Source organism: Marmota monax, unplaced genomic scaffold, assembly GCF_021218885.2.
Source record: "Marmota monax isolate L192 unplaced genomic scaffold, Marmota_monax_Labrador192_F-V1.1 WCK01_AAM20220418_F8-fsc00025, whole genome shotgun sequence".
NCBI lineage: Eukaryota > Metazoa > Chordata > Mammalia > Rodentia > Sciuridae > Marmota > Marmota monax.
Window position 1 is genome coordinate 2,974,346 of NW_026691950.1, and position 17,124 is coordinate 2,991,469.

General features: G+C 38.8%; 1 protein-coding gene and 1 pseudogene across 1 annotated transcript in view; one reads left to right on the forward strand and one right to left on the reverse strand.

Moving 5' to 3' along the window:
• The window catches only part of Apbb2 (amyloid beta precursor protein binding family B member 2), a 397,355-nt gene that overhangs the window by 365,668 nt on the left and 14,563 nt on the right, over positions 1-17,124 (reverse strand). The window lies entirely within an intron of this gene.
• Positions 3,608-4,244, forward strand: LOC124090930 (guanine nucleotide-binding protein G(I)/G(S)/G(O) subunit gamma-10-like; annotated as a pseudogene).

The window sequence follows — 17,124 nt, forward strand, 5'->3', positions numbered from 1 at the left end:
TAAGAAAAACTGAAAGAAAGAACTGAAAAGAGAAAAATAAAAGCTAAAAGAAAAATATAAAAAATATAAACAAAGAAGGAAGAGAGGGAAGAAAGAAGAGAGAGGAGGAGAAGGAACGGAAAAACCTACCCAACCGATAGTTTCTTTTAACCTCAGTCAGGTGACCTTCTAAAGAGGACAATAATGCAGGGAAATCAAAAGCAGTTTCTAAAAAAGTAGATTTCTCTATTTGGAAAAGTCAAAACCAGCTGTGTTGAAGACGGCTTCTACCGAAACATACCACACTGGATCTTCTATCTGAAGCCATTATCAAGGTGAAGTTCATGGCTGGACTTCTGAAAATGCAGGCTTAATGAAATCTAAAATGATTCATATGCTCTTTTCAACAGCCACATAAATAACCAAAAGGTATATGTCATAGTGGGTTTTGTCCTACTTTGGCCACTCATGGCATTAAAACTTTTGACAATTCATTTAACCACTCAGGACTCCACTTTTAACACACAGTGACCAGCAGAACTGGGTTGGAATCTCAGAACTGTCTCTTATTACTTTATGATATTAGGGCAGTTACATAACTTTCATGAACCGATTTCTTCAACTGTAAGATGTGAATAAGACATCAAAAGGTTGTTTGGAAGAAGCCAGGCCCCCAAAAGATGCATAATGTACAAATCCATTTACATAAAACTCTAGAAAACATGAACTAAACTATAGTGACAGAGGCAGATCATTAGTTGTTTGAGGGCCTAGGAAGCAGGAAGGGAGGGAGGAAAGAATTACAAAGGGGAGAGAGCAAACCTCTGAGGTGGTGGCTATGTCTGTGACCCTAATTTGGTGATGGTTTCACAGGTATATACATATTTCAGGATTCATCAAGGTATACATTAAACACTTTAAACATTAATTGTATGTCAATCAGACCTTTAAAAAAAGAAGAAATAAATTAAATGACATAGTATATGTAAAATAATTACACAGAATCTGACACAACTAGGCTTCTAGAAATAAAGGTTTCTCTCTCCTGCCCCATTTATGTCCCAGGACTGTTTAATATGATACTTTACTTCACCAACATCCATGAGGATCATAAAATTAAAACTTCTTTAGGAGGTTTTTGTAGCTTCATAAATCTTTTCAAAGACAACTATGGAACAATATGAAAATACTTCTGCAGCTTATTTAGGATATTATTCCTGTGACCTTCTTTCAGATCTTTATTAGAGCCATATTTTACGTTGTTGCACATGACTTACGCGCTGCGTTTCCACTCCATGGCTCATCATAAAATGTCTGCATGTTATTTTTCATTGACTCCTTCCTACCTGTTTCAGGGATAAGAATTCTAGACATATTTTGAAGTCAGCGTTGCCAGAATGTAATGACAGATTGAATTTTGGGCGTGAGAGAAAGAGGACTCAGGGATGACGCTGCAATTTTTGGCCTGAGCAATTAGACGTTTGATGAAGCTGACATTTCTGAGAAAGAAAGGCTGCGTAAAGGGCACATTGGGAGGAGGTGATGAGGAAATGAGTTTTGAGAACAAGCTAGGCGTTAGATATCCAAATGACATTTCTGGACTACTTCTAACTATACTCTGTTGCGTGTGACCCTGAAGTCTCTACTTGCTTAGCTGAGTGGTCCATGAGTAACTGGACAAAGATTTTCTTAATGGCCTGGAACCAATAATTCCCCAGGCTTTGCCAAGGGTCACCGAGTGTATGTTGAGGTACAACAACAACACTTTGTCTTGACCTTCCCTATGTAGAACTCAAGATCAGCTCCAGCTTCTGAGAGCCTTCTCATGCTTTCCTGGGCATGTATACAGCCACAGACACGCACACGGCCTCTAGATTCCCAGGAATATGTCAGACCTTTAAAAAGCCCCTATGGATATCTCATTTCTCAGCCTTTCTTTTTTTCTTTCCTTTCTTTTTTTGGTACTGGGGACTGAACCCTGGGGCACTTAACCGCTGAGCCATATCCCTAGCCCTTTTTTATATTTTATTTAGAGACAGGCTCTCACTAAGTTACTGAGGCTAGTTTTGAACTTGCAATCCTCTTGCCTCAGCCTCAACAGCTGCTGGGATTACAAGTATGTGCCACCATACCCAGTTTAGCTTTTCTTTTTAATCTTCTTGGCTAGTCTATCAGTTGCTCCAACTGATATCCATTGTCCCGGTCAGTCACAACTTTATTATTTTGGTGCTGGGGATGGAATCAGGGGCCTTTCACATGCTCAGCACGTATTCTACCATTGAGCAACAAACCCAGATAGGTAGGCACAATTTTAAACACTTGTCCCATTAATATTTTGGATAAATACTCACTCCCCACCCCAGTGTGAGATCACTCAGTGATCTGTGGGTCAGTTCAAATAAAGACAAGTCTTTCAGGAGGTCTTGCACAAAGCCAGGAGTTTAGCTGTCTTATAAAGAAACAAATCTGGGAGATCCTTAGTCTGCCATTTCCTTAATGTCACCCAGCATTCTCTGTTTCATCTAGGGAATACTTTGTGTAAAAAATGGAATGATCTGCTGTTGGAATGTTTGGAAAGATTGCCATAAAAGCATCTAAGTCCCAGTGTTTCTTCACGGAAACATCTTTAATTACTATATTATTTTCTTTCTCTATGGAGGCTTTCTATTTTTTTTTTTTTAGCTCTTTGAAAATTTTCTATAAATTCTAATTTATTGGCATAAAATTACTTAAAACATTTTTTTTTTTAATTTCAGGGTAAATGTTACTATGTTTCCACTTGACATTCCTAATATTTACTATTTGTGTATGATTTCGTTTTTTTTTTAATAAATTCGGCCAGATGATTATATATACTAAACTTTAAAAAAAGTCAACCTTTATTTGTTGATCACCTCTATTATACTTTACTAGATCATCTATTTCTGCTCCTTATTTTCTACTTTCCTCTACTTACCTTTAGTTTATTTTGTTGTTCTTTTACTAACTTATTAGTAGAATGCTTAGCTCACTAATTTTCCATACTTCTTCTTTTCTAATATGGGCAATTAATATCATGAAAATTAATATGATGAATTAATGTTAATATTAATTATCCATATCATGCATTTCATTCAAATATTATTTGCTATTTATAAATATTAATATTTAAACTTTTATTACTAATTCTGAAGATTTTCAAATCTCTCAAAAAAATTAAAAAATAGAATTACTATATGATTCAGCAATCCCACCACTGAGTACATATCCAAAGGAAATGAATTCTGTATATCAAGAGATATGTGCATGCCCACATTTATTGCAGCACTGTTCACAATAGCTAAGAGATGGGGGAAAACCCTATATGTCCAACAACTGATGAATGGATAATGAAAATGTGCATTTACACAATGGCATACTATTTGGCCATAAAAAGAATAAAATCCTGGGCTGGGGTTGTGGCTCAATGGTAGAGCGCTTGTCTACCATGTGTGAGGCCCTGGGTTTGATTCTCAGCACCACATATAAATAAATAAAACAAAGGTCCACTGACAACTAAAAAAAAAAAAATTAATTAAAAAAAGAATACGGGGCCGGCGGCTCAGCCCAGCCTGGCTCAGCCGCCCTCGGAGCCAGCGCCGCCGCTGCCATGTCTTCCAGAGCCAGCGTGAGCGCCCTGCAGCGCCTGGTGGAGCAGCTCAGGCTGGAGGCCAGCGTGGAGAGGCTGCAGCAGAGCTTCAGCAGTACTGCATGCAGAATGCCTGTAAGGATGCTCTGCGGGTCGGAGTTCCAGCCCGAAGCAACCCCTTCCGAGAGCCCAGATCCTGCATTTTACTCTGAAGACTTGGAAGAAGTTTGTTGAGAAATGCCTTCGAGCACAAAGTAATGAATGACTGACTCCAAGTCTCAAGAAAACACTTTTCTTTAGCCAAATGACTGAGATATTTCAGACCTTTCCAGTGTCCTGATCTCACAGCCAAAATTCTACAGAAATCCATGATTTTCTACTCAAATAAGGAAACTGAGTGAAGAAATAGAATTGTTTTAAGTAATAATGGCTTGGTTCTCCTGAAGAAGTGCTTTGTATTAAGATAAAAACCTTACCACCAAATATACCAAAATACACCTCTGTAATAAGTGAGTTACTGGTGTTGCTATACCTAGGATATCATGTATGTTTTATTAACTGGATGTTTACATTTTAGGAAGGAAAACACTTTTGTTTATTAAAAAAAATGGAGTATTTGTAATTTGTTGTTCCTAAGATTTTTATACTATAATAAAATTTGTTCTATCATAAATTTACAATTACTAAATGAAGACAAGAAAGTATAAAATTGTGGGGGAAGAATAGACTTTACTAATCAAATGATGCCTTGATTTTTTCTAAATAAGAAGATTGTTTTATTTAACACAAGAGGTGTTGTTTAGTAAACTTGTTTAGAAAGATTCATGTTATGATATATATTAGGTTGTCCCATTTTATGTATGAAGCAGATTTGATCTCTTTTTAAGTTCCTTTACTTTATAGTTGTGGTTGCACTTTTAAAAAGATACTACATTATTTCATGCCTTTAAAAAAATGTTTAAAGTAGGACCTACATACAGAACATTGCAAATGATTAAAAACAAAGTAATGTGAAAATATTATGACCTAAAAGAATTCTTTATGTCACAAGTGTTTGACTTTGATGATGTGCCTTTGATTTAATTTGGGATACTTTTAGAAGGATACTTTGTGTTTGTGATAATCTTTGAAGATCTTGGAAATAAATTCTTTTTAATTCATAAAAAAAAAGAATACAATCCTGCCATTGTGACAACACATGGAAATATTAAGTGAAATAAGCCAAGCACAGAAAGGCAAATAACGCATGATCTCAATCATATATGGAACCTAAAAAAGTTGATCTCATAGAGGTTGAGAATAGAATAGTGGTTATCAGAGGCTGGGGAGGGCAAGGAGGAGAGAGGGACTGGGAGAGGTTAATCAATGGGTACTAAGTTAGACGGGAGGAAGAAGCTCTGTACGCTATTCCACAATAAAATGACTACAGATAATGATAATATCCTATACATTTCAAAAATCTAGAAGAAAGGAACATGAGATCACAATAATTTTTTTTTCTAATTTCAGTGATGGGGTGGGGGTATAGCTCAGTGGCAGAATGCTTCCCTAGTATGCATAGGCCATGAGTGTGATCACACGCACATTCAATTATAACTTATACTTTGATCCATGATTTACTAAAAGGTGGGCATTTTAATTCCCAAAGTTAATTTTCTAAGTCTCTTATCTTCTTATTTTGGGTATTTAAATTAATTGTAGTGCAATTAGAAACACAGTCTACATAACATTGATTCCTTAAAATGAGTTGAGTCATGCCTAATGATCAGGCATGTAATCAATGTGTGTAAATGCTCTATATATGCTGGAGAAGAATACACATTTTCACATTGTTGGGTACAAAGCTTTATAGATGTCCATTAGAGTAAGACTGTTAATTGTGGTATTCAATTCAAACATTTAAAAAAAATCTTTTATATGTCAAGAGTTCAATTGGGCTTGGAGAGGGAGGGAGGGAGGGGGGGGAGAGAGAGAGAGAGAGAGAGCATGCACACCTGAGTGCTCAGCACGCACACCTGTTCTGTGGAGAAAATGGAGCAGGGGGAGTTGGTGCTTTCTCCAGGTTAGCTCCAAACGTGGATCATCACAGGAAGTAATTAAAGACTCAACTTATTTGATGATCCACGTTCGGAGCTAACCTGGAGAAAGCACCAACTCCCCCTGCTCCATTTTCTCCACAGAACAGGTCACCAGTGGAGGGTCAGGAGGAACAGTACAAATGCAAGGATCCTCTTGCTCTTGACGGAGCCCCCAACAAAAGATTCCAGCAATTTTATGCCCCTGGGGTTGGGGAGAGGGCAAGGGAGGATGGCTAGAGCTGGGAAAGTAATGAGAGTAGGTACAAATGTGTTCAAGGTTTTCCTCTTCTCCCCACATAAGGAGGACTAAGAGAGGTCCTCTCAGTCCTAAAGAGGACCTCTGCCCAAGGACTTAGATAAGAGGCCTAAGAAAGAAGGTACCAGGGCTCAAAATGCAAATATGCAGAGAACAAAACTGGCTGGGGAGCCTGAGTCCTTGATTACAACTCCCCTGAGAAGCTGCAGTGAGAGAGTGGATTGATCCATTTTCCCCGTGGTCTTAATGTTTTTTTTTTTGTTGTTGTTTTATATATTTTAGTCTACTTAATTAAGAGCACACAATTTTAGAACTGTTATATCATCTTGGTGAATTTAAAAATATATCCATAATGATGCCCTCTTACTTGGATCATGCTTTTTTAAAAAACAACTATACCAGGTTTCTTCTGGTTAATATGGAAAAAAATTTTTTGTTTACTTTCAATCTTTCCATACCCTTATGCTTGAGGCATGTCTCAAAAATAGAACATATCTAGGGGCTGGGGTTGTGACTCAGTGGTAGAGTGCTCACTTAGCACGTGTGAGGCACAGGGTTTGAGCCTCAGCACCACATAAAAATATCATGCTAAGTGAAATAAGCCAATCCTCCCTAAAAAGCCAAAAGCTGAATGTTTTCTCTGATATGCAAATGCTAATTCACAATGGAGCAGGGGAGGTAGGGAAGAACAAAGTTACTTTGGATTGGGAGGTGGTGGGTAGTAAGGATAGTGGAATGAATTGGAAATTGTTACCCTATGTACATATATAACAATATGACCAGTGTGATTCTACATCATGTACAACCAGAAGATGAGAAATTATACTCCATTATATATGACGTATCAAAGTGCATTCCATTGTGATGTATAACTAATTAAAACAAATTTTTAAAAATCTAGATTTTTAATTTGATAAAACACCTAAATTTAGTCCATTTACATTTAGTATTTTTTTATTTGTGCTTTTTCTACTATTTTACCTTTTTATTCCTATTTGTCCTAGATTTTCAGTGCTTCTTTCCTGATTTGATTATATTTTTTCTTATTCTAGTTATCTCTAAATGTTCAAATTATACATATATTTTTCTTTATTAATTTTTATTGAAATACTACTATGACTATTTTACATAACCAAGTCTAAAGTTAAACAAGTTCTTAACCTTTGACAGGAAAAGGACCTCTGAATAGTTTGACTTTCAACCTGCTATGTTGCTGTGCAAAATAGTACTTTAGTTTTATTTTTTATTAATCTCATCCACAAATAATATTTATGTGGACTTACACATATGCTTCCATGGAATATTGTTTTAATTTTTTCCCTTCATCCATCTACTGGATCATTTTCTTCTTTAATTATAGTTGATTCAACTGTAGTTAATTGAAGAAAAAATAGGTTTAGAACTTTCTTTTGTTCAGGTCTCTTGGTAGTAAACTCAGTTCCTGTTTACATGTAAAAACACCTTACGTGGTGCACACCTATAACCCCAGCTACTTGGGAGGCTGAGGCAGGAAGGATCATAAGTTAAAGGACAGCATCAGTAATGTACCAAGACCCTTAGCAACTTAGTGAGGCCCTGTCTCAAAACAAAAAATATAAAAGGACTGGAGATGTAGCTTAGTGGTAAAGCACCCTGGGTTCAAGCTCTAGTACAAAAAAAAAATCATTCTTGTTTTGTAAGATACATTTGTTGATATGAAATTCAGGAATGGAAATTATTTTCCCTCAGCATTTTGGAGATGTCATCTCACTGGCTTCTGGCTTCCTGGTTGTGGTGAGGAGACTGATGTCATTTTCATTTATACTATCTTTATGGCTGATTCCAGAATCTTGGCTCATGTTACTCTGCAGTTTCGCTGCTTGTCTCTAAACATAGATTCATTCCTTTTTCACTTTTGAGATAGTGGTTGATTTTTGTTTTCATTTTTAATTTGTACTTTTTGAGATGTAAGGTGGAGTTCCTTTTCTTTTCCCTTCTTGAGGTACAGTGTGCTTCCCGTTCTCCTCAAGTGATTGGCTTCCCTGTATTGACACAAGCATGAAGCTCAGTCCTGGCCAGCTAGATAGAAGGGCAATTTTTAAACATCCGGGGCTTCTGGCAAAAGTTTGGCTAATAAACAGCAAAACAAAACCAAAAGACCTGGACATCTGCTTCTGAATGATGGCTGAGCCAGTGAGAATTTTCTATACTAGAAGGAATATGGGAAGAAATGAACCTGTCAGCTTCTTGGGGTGGTTGATTTATGGATTGAGTGGGGGTTTTCTGCCCATTCTATCGTGTGTGTGCAAGTGTGTGTGTGTGTGTGTTATTGTTGTTGCTGCTGCTGTTGTTTTATTACTGTGGATTGAACCCATATGTACTTTACCACTGAGCCACATCACTGGCCCTTTTTATTTTTTAATTTGAGACAGGGTCTCACTAAGTTGCTTAGAGCCTTGATAATTTGCCAAGGCTGGCCTCAAACCTGAATCCTCCTGCCTCAGCCTCCAAAGTTGCTAGATTACAGGTGTGCACCACAGTGCCTGCCCTCTTGTTGTTTTAATTGTTTCATATTCTTAGGCTACTGAAGGCAAATATCCAGATAAGGCTAAGACCCTAGACATCCATATATTGATTTTTTTTTCCACTCTGAAGATTCTGAAAAGTGCTTTGTTAGGCCTTTAAAACTCAGTAGTATACTTTTAAAAAATCTCCTTGGTATATTAATAGATGTTAAAAAATCCTTGGTTGCATATTCTGCTGATACTAACCTTGTTAAAAAAAACATGTAACAAACAATTCTGAAGCAATTTTCAAAAACCAATGTTAACTGATGAATCTTGTTTTTTATATCTTAGTGACATTAAAAAAGGGTCTAATGGGGGCTGGGGTTGTAGCATGTGTGAGGCACTGGGTTTGATTATCAGCACTGCATATAAATAAATGAATTAGATAAAGGTCCATCAACAACTAAAAATCTATATAAAAATCGTTTTTGTTTTTTTTTTTTAAAAGGATCTAATGGGGGGCTGGGATTATGGCTCAGTGGTAGAGCGCTTGCCTGGCAAGGTGTGAGGCACTGGGTTCGATCCTCAGCACCACATAAAAATAAATTTAAAAAATAAAGGTATTGTGTCCATCTATAACTAAAAAAAAATTTTAAAGGAATAATTAATTTTAATTATTACAATAAAAGTAGTCCTCTTTTATCTGTTTTTTTCTGTACATACATACTAAGAGAAAGTTTATAAAATAGCACATTAAGAAATCAACAGCGTTCTGCTGATATATATAATATATATATATAACAGAATGCTGTTAATATATAATATATAACAGAATGCTGTTAATTTCTTAATGTGTTATTTTATAAACTTTCTCTTAGTATGTATGTATAGAAAAAAACAGATAAAAGAGGACTACTTTTATGCAATAATTAAAATTAATTATTCCTTTAAAAAAATTTTTTAGTTATAGATGGACACAATACCTTTATTTTATATTTTTATATATATATATATATATATATATATATATATATATATATATATATATATATATATATATATAAATTAACACCAAATATTAACGATGAGCCTGGAACAGTGGTGCATGCCTGTAATCCCGGTGATTCAGGAGGTTGAGACAGAAGGATTGCAAGTTTGAGGCTAGCCTCAGTAACTTAGTGAGGCTCTAAGCAACTGTTTCAAAATAAAAATAAAAGTGTTTAAAAAGGGATCTGGGATGTGGCTCAGTGGTATAGGTAGGTAGCTAGCCTATAAGGGAACTGAATCCTGTAAATGACAAGGGTAGGTCTTGTCCCCAACTCCCAAGAAAAAAATTAATGGTGAAATATCAACAACATACTCATAATAAATGTTCAAAATATCTTATCATACTATACCGACAGTAGTTGACCAAAACGTCAGAAAGAAACATGGATAAGGGGAGAACCACAGACTCAACCCACACCTGTATATAAATGGTTCTAGATAGCTCTTGTTTGCTTCTGCTTGAGGCCTTGGTATTTTGGAATTGGTAGGGACCTCAGAATTCATCTAGTCTTGGGCTGGGATTGTGGCTCAGTGGCACAACACTTGCCTTGTAAGTATGAGGCACTGGGTTCAATCCTCAGCACCATATGAAAATAAATAAAATAAAGGTATTGTGTCCATCTACAACTAAAATAATATTTTTTTAAAAAAGGAATTCATCTAGTCCTCATTTCACTCTTGACAAAATTGAGGTGTGAAGAAGTTAATTGACCTGCCTCTGTTCACACCACTGGTGGCTGACAGAGCCCACCAAAGCCCTCTTGTCTCCAGCTTTACAACTCCACAGGAATAAAGAAGCGCCCACCAGGCAGGATCTAGATGCCACTTGAACTAGGCGCACCTCTCACTACCTAGTACCAGAGCTGTCCTGTTCCTCTACTGCCTCAGCCCTTTCTCTATACCTTGAGCTCACGTGATAGTTTGGTTTGGAATGTCCCCTACAGGCTCTTGTGTGAAAGCTCGGTACCCAGCTGGTGGTGCTATTGGGAGATGGTGGGAACTTCAGGAGTTGAGACCCTTGGAGGAAGTAGGTCACTAGTGCATGTCCTTGAAGGGTAGGTCTTGTCCCCAACTCTTCCTGTTTTCTCTCTCAATCTCTCTGTGTAGTGGTTTATTTAAATTGTCAACTTGATTGGATTAAGAGATGCTGATGATAAAGCGGCTTCTGGGTGTGTCAGTGAGGGTGTGTCTAGGAATGATTGGCATGTGGAACAGCAAACTGAAATGGAGACCCTCCCTGAGCATGGGTAGCACCGTCCAATAGGATGATAGCCTAGAAGGAATAAAAGTTGGAATAACAAGATAGCAGCAGCAGCAGCAGCAGATGCAAGCTTGATTCCTCTTGAACAGGTTCTCAATTGCTGCTGGGATCCTTTAAGGATATGGGACTCCCGGACCCTCCAGACTCTGGCTTCTTCACTCTTCCAAAGCGGACTCTGCCAGTGATTCCCCAGAAGCTTTTGGTCTTGGACTAGGGTAGTGCCATTGATCTCTTTTATACTGGGCCTTCAGCCTCTTGCACTGTGCAGGTACTGGTTCTTCCAGCTCTCCAACTTGCAGACAGCCATTGCCGACTACCCAGCTTCTTGACACCTAAGCCAACCTGATAAATCCCCCTTTTATAATTATACTTCCTGTTGATTCCATTCCTCTGCAGAATCCTCACTAATGCACTCTGCTTCCTGGCCTCCAAGAGGCAAACAGCTGTGCTCTACCACACGTCCCCATGGTCCCCACCATGATGTCCTGCTTCACCAAAGGCCCAGAACAACAGGGCCAAATGACCATGTACTGAAACCTTTGAAGCCATAAGCCAAAATAAATCATGCTTCCTTTAAGCTGATTTTCTCCAGTGTCTTGTTAGCAAAAGAAAGCTAACGCAGAACATGAGACATTTTTCTTTCATGTACTCAGCACATTTTCATGGCCTGAGCACTCTCCTGCACAAAATCAATTAGGAAGAGCATGATTTTAAAAAAAAGATCTAGTGTTTCCCCTTTTGTAAAATGCACCTATTTTTCACGCTTTTAAAAAAGAGAAATGTAGGGGATGGTGTGTGGCTCAGTGGTGGAGAGCTTGCCTAGCAGGTGTGAGGCACTAGGTTGATCCTCAGCACCACATAAAAAATAAATACAGATGTTGTGTTCATCACTAAAAAAAAAAATTAAAAAAAGAGAAATGTACATTTAATGTACCCACCTCCTCCCCCATCAAAAGCAGCTCTTAAATAAATAACTTATAATAATTTAAAATCAAACTTTTTTAAATCTAGGAAACATGGTCTATGTCTTAGGTCTACCATCTGCCATCCCCACTTCCAAGCCAGCCTAGCATAATGTCTGGTACATAGTAGATGCTCAAAAAATACATGTTGGATAAATGATGAAAATATGAAGTAAAGCGAAATTCAACTGGAACATTCACTCTCTTCTCTCGCATTTATCTTTTTCTTCTAAATATATTTGTGACTACCCCCGGGCAATGAACTGCTTTTAGGAAACAGGAGGAAAAATTGACTTTACCATGGGAACTAAGTGCAGTAATTTCTTTGCATTATATATAATTTTTATTGGGCTATTTTTAAGCCTAAAATATCTGGATGTCAGAACCTTACTTCTGGGGAAACATTATTGACTGAGGAATTGCCAAGTCAGTTTAAAAATACTGAGGAAGTACTCTGACAATGATTATTGTCAGGCTAATTATAAATTCTAAGGAGACTCTTAAATCTCAAGGTGAGTCATGCTTATCAGAGTGCGGTGACCTGCGGTGACCACTGACATTGCAGAAACCATTTAAGTACTTTTTTCTCTGTAACAGAGCTTAACCCATATTTCTAACAGCGATGATCAAGACTAGACAAAGTTCAGAAAGGAGACCAGCAGAAGAGTTGAATGGACACAGGCTTTGAAATCAGATGAAGCTGGTTTAAACCCTGACTTAGTCCCTTAGTAGCTATGTGACTTTAAGCAAGTTAAACAGCCTCTGTGAGGCCTGAGCTTACTTATCTGAAAAATCAAGATAGAAATATGGATATCAGAGATTGGTATGAGGATCCAGTGGAATAATATGTGCAACATCTCTGCATAACTGAAAGACAGGGTGCTTTTTCCTTCTTCATCTCTGTCCTAGAGTCATTTCCGACTTCAGCCAAAAGTACTCCCTCCTCTAAATATTGGGGGAGCTTTGCTTTATATTGTGTCCTTATAAATACACTGCATATTCTACCCCTTCAACCAGTTAAAGCCAGAGCACTTTGTCTTTTTTTTTTAATATATATGTATTTTTTTAGTTTTTTTAGGCGGACACAATGTCTTTATTTTACATTTATGTGGTGCTGAGAATCGAACCCAGTGCCTCACACATGCTAGGCGAGCATGCTACCACTTCAGCCACATCCCCAGCCCCAGAGCCCTTTGTCTTTATAGCAGTTATCCTATATTCAGGATTTGTGAGTGCCTCCTGTGATTTTTGCCATATCCATAAAGACCAATAATATTACTTAGTATATTATAGCCAGCTATGAAATATCTATGAAATCACAAACTTAATCATCTGTATACACGTATATGAACATACAACTTTTGTGATATGTATTCAATTATTATTATACTATGACCTGTTTGTGATTTACCTAAAATCATCTTGTATAGCATCCTAGTATGTATGTAGCATGTCAATATAGGAATCCAAAACTAGTCTAGGTATTTTGCAGCTCCCCATCCAGTGCCGGCTACTAAACCAAAGACACTTGTGTGAATTTGGAGTGACAGAAAAAGACCACGCAGACATGGAATACCTTTTCTTGTGAGCTTCAGGGTGGAGTCCCAGCTCCTGGCCTCAGACTCCCCCAACGGGGGCAAGAGAAAGACACTAGAGGCTAACAGAGAAAGGTGGGGGGGAGCTCACATTCTGAGCTGGCTTTTATTGGGGGACACTGTTTCTTAGAACCTTCTAACCGAAGGGCAAGGGGTAGGATTACAAAGGAACAGGTATAACTCAACCCCACTGGATGACGCCTACTCCTAATGAGCTACACCTCATTATCCCAGCAGAGGTAAAGTCCAAAGCACTGTGAGGTACAATAATTGTTCAGTACTTCTTTGCTCAGTACTTAAAGGTGTGCACACAAAGAGCGGCTCCCAACAGTATTTTAAGCAGAAATGCATGTAATTAGGTATTTACATTTACACAGCCACTGGAAGTACCAGGAGATTAAACCTGGGTCTTTGAGATTGACTCCCATAACACTGCAGAACGGATCTGTTAAAAGAAACCCCAATGTGAGATCACCCCAGGAGCTACTGAATATGCTGTAGCTGCCATCTAAAGAATTTGCCATTGCTATTGTCACCATCACAACTGTTCCCCAAATCAGAAAAGCTTGTAAATGGGTCCAGTGTAACATCCACCCCCCAACTCCGCAACAATCCCCTCTTCACATCCAGGATGTTGAGGAACAGACATGGGGAAATGTTGCTCTGGAGAAACCCTGGAACTTTGTGACCTTGCTTACCAGCAGCTCATCTTTCAAAATGGCAGGAAGATAGCTATTCCCCAACTGCCCTATCTCATGCCCTATCCCCCACTGTATACAATTATACAATTCTTGTATAATTGTATACAGTGGGGGAAACTGTTTTAGATCAGGAAGCTTAGCTGAAAGGAAGTCTGAGGAATGTGGTTTTTAGCTCTCCAGCCTCTGAAATATGAGAATGCACACTGGAAAAGCATCTGAGTTGAAATGGTTTGAGGCATCCACTACAGAACACAGGGAATACACCTTGTTCAGCCACTGCAGCATGCAACAAAAGACACATGACAGAGTCCCGATGTTTCCCTAACCTCTCTCTCTCCAACCAGCACCATCTCAGGGCTTCACTGGCCATGTTGAACTGGGGTAGTCTTTGTTGTCTTTTTATCTTAGCATTCTTTATTCAATTTTTCATTGAATTTGAGACTCGTGTGAGCAGAAATTAACCAATAGCTTTTTGTTTTTGTTTTTTTTAACAATGTACATGCTCAGTTTTGATAAGCTTCATTATTCCTGTCTCAGTTGCTAGTGATTGGAGAGACTCCTATTATCTTCAATGCCACTCTGGGTGTGCACACCTTTAAGGAGGAGGGGCAGTGGGCGTTCTGAGTGACAATCCCATATAAAGTCCCACAGAAAAGTGAGCCATACAAATAATTCAGTCTTGAAAGACAAGATCTCACCAGTCCTGAGTCTAGATCCTCAGGCACTAAGTACTGGAACAACTATCTCTGATTCCTGCTCCAGCTATACCCTGAAATATGGAGATTGGTCTAGTCCACTGGACACATGGGAGACTTAACCAACCATCAATGCTACATTTCAAACTCTTAACTAACATTATAAACTGCCACTTGTTTAAGTGACAAAGAATTGAAACTCATATATCCATTTCAGCAAAAAACAAGGACTAGTATTTTTTCTTGAGTGACCAAAAGTGCAGGGAAGTCAACCTGAATGGTCTAGGAGAAGACCAAATGCTAGAGAAGGGAGTTAATCACCCACAGCAGACCACAAATTGGACTGAAGGGGATGTGACCTGCTGGTGGGTAAACCAGCTTTGCTGTCAGCCTCCTGGCATCTGAATTATGGAATGCACAGTATTTCATCTTGCTAAGCCTGTTTCTCATCTGTGAATTGGAGAAGGTGACATTACCCTCCTCACAGGGTTGTTCTGGGAATTACCAGCACCTAGAATGCAGGCAAGTGTGCAGTCAGTGTTGCGGGACTTCCTTCCAGCAATGGCAGAATAAGGAAATCAGCACATCTTCTCTCAATAAATAAATAAATACTGGACGAAATTACCAAAAAAACATGTCATTTTAGGCTTCTAAAATTCAACTAAAGGCAAAACACAAGTATGGAGTGCGTGCGCACGTGCACACACACACACATACACACACACACACTGGGCTCTAGGTAGACCAGTGTGTCTGTAGCATTTTTCTGTATTCATTTTCAGGTGAGCTCTCAACATCTACCCATGGCTGGTCAGCACAATAGTTTGACCAGGATGGAGCTGACCTTGAAAACCAGCAGCAGACAAGGTAGATGACTTGATCTGGAGTGGAGGGCAGGAATTCTATGCTCAATGACCAGGAAAAGCCTTTGGCTCTCTGCTCTGAGGCTACAGCCTCAGTTGGGGAGATCAGCAGACTTCCTAAAAAAAATTTCTAAAGCTACTAGAAATAAGATTAGCATTGAAGGCTTAAATAAACTCTCATACTTAAGTGTCTTGTCATTTGTATACATGGAGTGGAGACCTAATAAGAAGGCCTAAATAATAATAATAATAATAATAATAAAAATGGGGAGGGACTGGGGATGTGGCTCAAGCAGTAGCGCGCTTGCTTGGCATGCGTGGGGCTCTGGGTTTGATCCTCAGCACCACATACAAATAAACTAAGGATGTTGTGTCCATCGAAAACTAAAGAATAATATTAAAAAAATAATAATAAGGGGGAAAAAAACAAGGAAAACTTGAAAACTTCCCTAAGTTGGAATACACTCCTTAAACCAAACACAAATCCACTGGAAATTTTATGGGCTCTAGGTATTTGAGCATATCTCTGAGTAATATTGGCTGATCACTATGCTATGAAACATAGGGTGATCTTTAGGAAGCCAGGCAACAAAGAAAAATAAATAAAAGGGGTTAAGGGGGGACCTGGAGACACAGCTCAGTGGTAAAGTATGTGCTTAACAACTGAGAAACCCTGGGTTCAATCCCTAGCATCACTAAAATACCAAAACATCAAAACAAAAATCACAAGTTCAAAGCCAGCTTCAGCAAAAGCAAGCCTTGCTAAGCAACTCAGGGAGATCCTGTGTCTAAATAAAATAGGGCTTGGGATGTGGCTCAGTTGTCAAGTGCTCTGAGTTCAATCACCAGTACCCACCCCTCCAAAAAAAAAAAGAAAGAAAGAAGGAACAGAAAACTACAAATTATAACTGAAAAAAAATTTTTAAAAGCTCTACATAGAGAGCAAGACAGCAGGGAGTTCGGCCCTCCAGTGAAACATCAGTTTAACGAAACTACCTTCACAAGAATTAAGGAAACCAGTTGAGATATCACAGTACCTGGTTTTAGCATAATAATAAGAAAAGACATATGAAGAAGGTAGGCAGTGAGGCATTGCCTTTGTCACCCCTTCCCCAGCTCCAAGCAGTACACATGGAGAGAGTCTGCTCGGCTTGGGACAGGGAGAGCGAATTAAGAGAAGTCTTAGGCTCTCCACAGTGAAACCCACACTAGGCAGAACCACATAGCCCCTCCACCAGGACAGTACCTGTAGACAGAGTTTCTGGGTTTGCCTTAGCTTGGTGGCCAAGGAATGGTATCCACCAGACAGCACAGTGCAGAGGGAGGTTCCATCCACTGGGAACAGGATATGAGCAAAGGACTCAGCCTTGAAAGTCAATGCCAAGCCAATAAAACCCAGTGACAGGAAGATCCCAGCAACCCTGGTCCCCAGGTCAGTCCCTGCAGATGGAACCTCTGACCCACCCCAGGGCCAGATGGAGCCCTAGGACCCTGGTAGGAAAGACTTTTATTCTGGCCAGCATCACCTGCAGCAGTCTGCAGTGGTCTTGGGACATTAGTGCACCAAAGGAGCAGATGGGCCATAGTGACGTGG